Source organism: Phallusia mammillata, chromosome 5, assembly GCF_965637545.1.
Source record: "Phallusia mammillata chromosome 5, kaPhaMamm4.hap1.1, whole genome shotgun sequence".
Lineage (NCBI taxonomy): Eukaryota > Metazoa > Chordata > Ascidiacea > Phlebobranchia > Ascidiidae > Phallusia > Phallusia mammillata.
The window spans coordinates 28127761-28135807 of NC_137256.1; the positions used below are offsets into that span (position 1 = coordinate 28127761).

At 36.5% G+C, this 8047-nt stretch overlaps 2 long non-coding RNA genes across 2 annotated transcripts; both read left to right on the plus strand.

The window, feature by feature from the left end:
* The first annotated feature begins 600 nt into the window (after window positions 1–600).
* Window positions 601–3800, plus strand: LOC145227763 (uncharacterized). The gene is made up of 4 exons (XR_013859976.1): window positions 601–1099; window positions 1161–1277; window positions 1393–1509; window positions 1796–3800. It is a non-coding gene; the product is annotated as an uncharacterized LOC145227763 (long non-coding RNA).
* A 2620-nt stretch (window positions 3801–6420) lies between these two features.
* Window positions 6421–7439, plus strand: LOC145227764 (uncharacterized). Its single transcript, XR_013859977.1, has 2 exons — window positions 6421–6486; window positions 7313–7439. It is a non-coding gene; the product is annotated as an uncharacterized LOC145227764 (long non-coding RNA).
* Window positions 7440–8047: the final 608 nt, after the last annotated feature.

The following is an 8047-nucleotide window of genomic DNA, read 5'->3' on the forward strand; positions in this document are numbered from 1 at the left end:
TTTCTCTACACTTTGAGCCAAGGTGTGAAGATTTGGTGAAGGTGACGTAGTAACTGAAAATTAAATGTTTAATGCTTAGTTCGAGGGCTTCTTAACAAAAATGAGGTCGCGGGCCAAAGTTTCTCATGTATTCTATTCCTGTGTTCCACCCTGTCCAGCAAATTGGATTTAACCTAATAACGGTTTTAAGTCGATTTTTTTCCGATGGAACACAACAAGAACGACCTGAATATATTGATGCGGTGTCTGACTGTTACATGTTTATTTTAATCAAGTCCGTCCTAATTATGTTTATGTGACATCACCTGACACAAGTCAGTGTTTGATTATGTTGTCACTTCTTTCCACTGTTTGTAAACCAATAGTTGTTTCGTCCCTGAGGAGGTGAATGTTCGGTAAAAACGCGCGGTAAAGTGATTAACTAATCGTTGCCCGAAAACTCCACAGGCAGAAAGATTGGGACTACAGGTGTTTGAAGGATCTTTTTCCGAGGCGATGATTGGTCGGTCAAAACACGTGACATTAAGCAGGCAATTTGCGCGCAGAATTGGACTCCAAAGCTGACTTGCAGGGGCGCTGAGGTTGATATAAAAGTTAAACAGCTGATTTGCTGCGTTAAAAGCACGTGTTGCTGGAAGCGGATGGAGGAAGCCAAGCTATACAGGTTCGTCGTTGTTGCTGGATTTTGTTGTTATAAAAACACGGTTTAAAGTTTAGGGACCAACCCAGAACCTTGGTTTACTATTTTTATTTACTTTACTTCACTTCACTTTTATTCTTTTTATTTCTATTGTATTTTTTTTCGCCGCACTATACAATATAGAGGGTTTGGCCAGACTCTCTATATTGTTTTTGCGGATTTTACCAAACAAGGTTCTGGGTTTTTACGCGCATAAACTATTTGTTTGTTTGTATCGCGATAAAATCAAAATATTTAGTAATAAGTTTTATTTTGTTTTCACGCATGTGACACAACCATTGATGATGTCATCTAATGGGAATTGCAACATGATCCAATGGAACCGAAGCACCAGTGAGAACCAGAACGCGGTCACTATTCGATGACGTCACACGTCGGAGCAGTACGACTTCAAAACCCGTATGACACTCGCCATGTTTGTTGCACGATGTGTGTATAAGCATCGTTGATTTGTCTGCAGCGGAGTGGAGACGACGGGATAACGAAGCGACGATGATCGGATCCATGGAGCGGTTGGATTCTGAAAGTAAGATGACTCGGCAAACCAGCGACACAACAATATCATGACAGGAACGAGGTAACTGTTATTAGTTGTTTAAATAACTTTTTAGCAACTACCGAAGGTTATATCACTTTATATCACAGTTAAACATTTTATTAATGTGTTTTAAGCATTGTTGATTTGTCTTCAGCTGATTGGAGACGACGGGATAAGAAGCGACGATGATCGGATCCATGGAGCGGTTGGATTCCTGAAAGTAAGATGACTGGACAAACCAGCGACACAACAAAATTATTAAGGGAACGAGGTAACTGTTTAAATGATAATAAATAGTTTGAATAACGTTTTAGCAACCAACTCTTAAGTTAAAAGTACTTTGTATCGCAGTTTTAAACATTTTATTGATGTGTTTTAAGTATTGTTGATTTGTCTGCAACTGTTTAAATGAATGTTTAATAATCCCACGCTTTATATAAATTTTATTCCATTCATATTTTGTGAAATGTGTTTGTAAATTCTTATACACAAAGGCATCTTGGTGGTAGTAGCAAATATTCTTAGCAAACAACAACAAATAGTTTATTTCTTAACAGGAATCCAACCTCCTTCTCTGCGATACCACCAAACTCCACCTCTCCATCGAACAAGCAACTTTCCTCCTGATAAGTTTTGTTAGAAGTCTGTCGTGTGATTCACCCAGGTCGTCCAACCAAATCATAATAACTACATATTTAATTTTACTAACTCCGTCAATAGATTTGTAATCACTTAATAATTTATTTTCTTGCATTTCCCGTAACTGGGTTTTGCTTTTTTATATTTGGACGACGAAAATGCATGACAGACTCGCTATATGAATTTTGTAAGCTAGCTTAGTTTGAATAGATAGATATAAATATGGTTAGGCTAGCTGTGTTAGATATCTTAAAACTTAATTTTACTCGGTTAGTTTACCAAACCTCTAGCTTAACGTTGAACAATATCCAACTTAAAAACTCGCAATATTCGATCCTATATATTACTCCCGTATTAATTATTAACTGCACTACATGAAACTAAATTTTATTTTAACTTAAATCGCGTAATAATGAAGACCTGAAGTGTTTTACTGAACTATATAACTAAACCAACGACCTGCCTAAAATAACTGATGTCAAAATAATCCCAACATGTTAACTTAATCATACCTGACCAGTTTGCTGACATTTACATGCATCACATGTAGATGATCATTATTCACTTAACCGTCATACTGACCACTTTTCTGACATTTATTTTAATGCGCTTGGTTAACCATCCTGCAACACCCGCATTATCTGATACAAATGAATAATCCCAACCTGCTGAGTTTGCCATTCAACCATTTTGTCCCCCGATAATTGATAAGACGCATAATATCTTGAACGGTTGTTAGCAATGAGCCTGTTTTAATTGTTTCGTTACCTATCTGACAATCCTTACATAAATAATACTTATTTGACCCTAAACTGTGGTTTACAAATTAATAACCCCTGTACCCCGATCTTAGAATCAATAAGTAATACATATTTTCTCAGCTACAAGTTACAAACATGTTCAAACATTTCTATAATAGCTAAAATCTCAATAAATCTGCGAAATAATCTGCCGCATAATTTATAAAATTGCAGCAATTTTTCAGTGAAAGAAGGTCATTGTTTACTTCTTCTTAGACACACCGACAGTGCGACCACGTCGTCCGGTGGTTTTGGTGTGTTGACCGCGGAACCTTGTTTACTCGGAACCTTGTTTTGTTTTCATTTTTTTTTGCATTTGTTTCATTTTTATTTACTTCTCTTTTATTTTCTCTTTATTTTTGTTCGTTTATGTTATATTTTTATTTACATTTTTTTATTCTTTTCGTTTTTTATATTTTACATTTTTTTCGCCGCATTATATAATATCGAGTGTGTGCACGGCCCTTTATATTATTTGTACGGATTTTTTAAACAAGGTTCTGGGTTAAAGATTAGTTTCAAAATGTAAAAAATTAAACACATTTTTGCGTTCATGGTTTCATTACGTTCCCAACATGTTACGTCATAGTAGGGGAATTCCCTTATTTGTCCCCAAGCCCCTAACATGTTACGTCATTGTGGGGGAATTCCCATGCGCCCCCCAACGCGTTACGTCATAGTAGGGGAAATCCCATATGGGGCCCCCAACATGTTACGTCTTAGTAGGGGAATCCCATATGCGCCTATAACACGTTACGTAATATTTACTTGAGGTTTTGTAATCTACCCTATGGACTGCCATCGTTAATTTTAAGTATAATTGTTTGTAGATTTGTAAATATAGTTTGTCACCGTAATAATATATGGAATTAATTTTAATGGTAAGCAAATAGCCTGTATTTTTGTAGCTGTATTAGCGTATGTTTTTAAGCATGTTTACATATTACATATTACTCATTCATAACTTTCGTAACAATAATATAAGTTCGTACAGTTTGTGTTTTATAACTTGAACATTTGTTATTAACGTTAGTTTTGGGCGGTCAGCCGCAAATTTAGGGGTATGTTATTATCTGTTATTGACATTATCGCTTTTTATTACCATGTTTTCAGCTTGCGCTTTTCGTGCGCCAGTCTGTTTTCCTCTTTTCGGTTGTAGTTCTGCACCGAACGAGGGTTTCTCTACTGCCTTAGACGAAACCCATTGCGTGGGTTGACACCTTGACGCGGTGCAATGGCTTTTAAACCAAGATCAACCCTCAGAACCTTGATGTTTTGGTAGATACTTTAACACCAAAAACTAGCGGCACTGGAGTCCGGTTCACTTTAGGTCAAAAAGGTAACGTCAGGTCAAATGTTTGAAAATGCTTGTTTTCAACGTTATTTATGATTTTAAACCTTCACCTGACCCTAATAGCCCTAACCGCCGGCATTTCTACAAGTCTGCAAAAAAAAAGAAAAAAAAAGATAAAAATTAAACGGGATTTGAACCCAAAAATTATGCACTTGAGGCATTGTTTTTTCCACTACACTACAGCAACAGTTGCATTCTATTGGTTTAAACAGCACTTATAAACTATCATATACTATTTGTCATTTGACCTAAAGTGAACCGGACTCCAGTGCCGCTAGTTTTTGGTGTTAAAGTATCTACCTGATGTTTTTGCGAACTTTCAGAATACCTTGGATTATCGGATGAGCGGAACTTTTTTGTCCCATTTGTTTGTTTGTTTTACTTTTATTGATTTTTTTTTACTTACTGTCGTTCGTAAAATTTGGACAATAAAACAGTGCAATTGCCTTTCTAAATTATTTTGCGATGTAATCGTTCCTCAGTAAGAAAGTTCTTTTGTATCATTTAATATAGATAACAGTAGGAAGTTTTACAGTTTTAAGAGTAATACTTGTCCTTAGGAACACTACATAACTGTCGAAGCATTTGTGTAAATGGAATAGATTATGCAGACGTTTCAACAACCTGTACAGATGATGACAACCGTGCTTGTTGAAACGTCTGTACGATGTATTTTATTATACACCGGTACTCTGGCAGTTACGTTTAGGAATAAATTACCTGTCCTAATGCCAGTAATTCATTAGCAAGCTGGCAACCATGGCTGTAGCACCACTGTTTGCGTGGTAGAGAAACTTGGTGCTGGTACGACTTCGCAAATTCGGTTGGATTGGGCTAATTTAAGTTAAAGCCGATTCAGTTCATCTCGAGTTATTTCCAACATATCGGTATTGTATAATTCACTGGCAACACGGACAGTCAGGAATACCAAGTACATGCGCCGCAATTTTGACACGCATCGGGCAAAATACGACGTTTTTTCTATGCCAGGAGCAGCAAATTTTTATCCGTAAGTTTAATGTTCGTATAAATTGTTTTCTCTTATTACTGCATGTTGTGGCGCGAAATCCAAGTTGTTTACTAATATTGGAATTGGTTTTATTGTGTTAAAAATATTTATCTGATTATGTATATGTATCAAGTACAGATAGCGTAGTTTTAAAGATATTTTGTTTGCGATGAGCTGGTTTTGGCCGTGATTTGGCTTCATAAAGCAACTTATAAGCAATCTTAATTGGGTGATGCCGTTGCAAAATATCAGGAATTCGGTCTTGATAAGATTAACACGGATAAAGGATTTACCTACGACAACAAAATATTGGCTGAACAGGTCGGTTCTATTACGTTAAATGTCAATAGCTAACAGATTGCATAGTGCACAAAAACATTTTAATATTTAAATTTAAATCATGATTTTGTTGAAAATTTGTGTTTCTTTTATTCAGCTTTTATTATCTGAGCTAACAGGAGATTACGATTTCTACATCACTCCTGTTCTAAACTTCTGCGATACGTGGAGTGCTCAAAATGCCCCCAAAACTCCGGATGGTCTGCTGTCAATGCCAAAAATCAAAAACAAAATGTTATTTGTGGGCTAAAGTCACTGTTGTTTTTATTGAATAACTGAGGTAATTGGAAAAAAGGCTCATTAACATTCCTGTGATTTGGTTACCAATGCCACTATATTTAAAACAATGCTTTAAGAGAAGTTAAAAACATTGAAATGCCACTCACTTCATACAAGTGATCATTTATTCAAATAGTCTATTACTTTTAAGAGCATGAACAACTGTTCTTTTAATGCAGGTTTTCTAAAACGGTGCTTTGGTCTTCGACAAATTACTTTGCATTGTCTTTCATGCACCATAGGGTGTTGTGGGTTATTAATGCAGATGAATGCAGTTACTTACATAATCCATTTCTCTACAGTGGAAATGCTATTCCAACCAAAGCCGTTTGTTTGCAAAATTATCTGGTTAATAGCATAAAAAAGTTTTACAAATTGGTTGAGCAAAAACCGCATTTGTTTGTAGCCCGATATATTTCGGGCATCAAAATTTGTCGTGTTCTGTTTTGTGCTTTACAAAATAAACAAAATTATCTGGTTAATAGCATAAAAAAGTTTTACAAATTGGTTGAGCAAAAACCGCATTTGTTTGTAGCCCGATATATTTCGGGCATCAAAATTTGTCGTGTTCTGTTTTGTGCTTTACAAAATAAACATGAACTAGCATAACTAAAATATAGATCAATTATATATACTTATATATTTTTTCAGCGAACACAGCATTTTTGTGCACACTAACAGCAGAAGAAACATCAGATCTCAATCAAGCATCAAGCTACCAGGCCATGGTAAAACAACATATATCAGAGGTTATTGGGAAAGACAGCGGAGTTAGTTATATGGTTGGGTATGGAACGGATTACCCAAGAAGTTGCACGACAGAGATAGGTAGGAGAGTAAAATGTTTACTGTGTATCTATTGAATGTTGTTTGTACTTTGTTTCACAAAAATGGCTGCATAGTAATATTCTCATGTCATTGGAGTGTATTAAAATATTTTCTATTAAGATTTTTTGTAACTTGTTGCTGAAACTATTGTAAAAAATTGTGTATTGTGTTTTTCTATGAGTGATATTTGATTGTTTTCCTTGTTGAACAATTAAATGTTGCTCACAAACTATTTTGCCATGTTGCAACTATATCAATTTGTGTTTCATCTTAGCAACTGAGAATGCATCTCGATAAAAAATTTCTGTAGCAAACTTTAATTATCCACATTTCCAGATTTTTTGCATCCATAACATTAATTAGTGATGGGACGATACCAGGTTTTGAAGCGAGTACCGATACCGAGTACGAGTACCACATGTATATACCTTCGATACCGAGTACCGAGTACGATTACCGAGTACTTAGGTGTAGTGTTGTACTTAGTTGTATATCACTGGCTAATTTATCTGCCATAGTCGGGGTACAGGCGTGCACACACACACGCCGAAAAATGTAATCTCCACGTGATAGCGAAAAAGATATACGTAAACTGGCGGAACTTTTTTCCAATTTTGTGCTGTCCGAAGCAAATATTGGCAAAAAATTGCCCGTATTCTTATGGTGTAAATCGGCCTTTGGTACTCGCACGTTGGTATCGAAAACTGAGGCAAAATATTTCGATACCGAGTACGAGTATCGATACCACTGAAATCGTTCGATACCATCGATACCGAGTACCGGGTACCCGTCCCATCACTAACATTAATAAACTACTTTTTTCCAGCTCATGTCCGACTCCCCCTCAACAGTGCGGATGGGGATTTTTCGGGTCGCCTAGCAACAACGCACATGAATTAACTGGAGCTATCGTTGGTGGACCGGATGACAGCGGACATCTTGTGGACACTAGGTAGGGTGCACTTCCATGTTTTTGTGTTTTAACATGTTGCATGCCACCAAATATGTGAGGGTTTCTTGTGTAAATATTTTGCATTCATTGTTTCCATTAAGGCTTTTTTAGGTACACAAGACACGGACTTAAATAGTAGCTTGAATAAAAACCAAATTTCCAGCATTGTAATCATGGGCGCAACTAGGGGGGGGCAGGTTCGTCGTCATGCCAGGTCCCTTTTCTATCAGCGTTATTGCGTATAACGGCTCTCGTACAGCGCCGAAAACATGTTCGTTCGCATCAAAGCTAAAAATTACTTTCAAATGACAGGACAAGGCGCCGGCACAGCAGTAAATCGCTTCATCGGCATGTATTGCGATGGTAAAAACGAAGTTTCTGCGATGTATTTATACAACAACCTAAATAACCGCAACAACGATCTTTGTTGGAACTTAGTAGACAGATTGAAAGATCAACATGTAAACACCCAGTTGAACGAGTTTATTTGATATGAAACAATGCCTTAGATTAAAACGTCAATATACTATCACAATGGACTTTGTGACTTACAAGTGTTACTTTTTCATGGCATTCGAAGCCGTACAATCCAAGGACGAATCCCAGTTT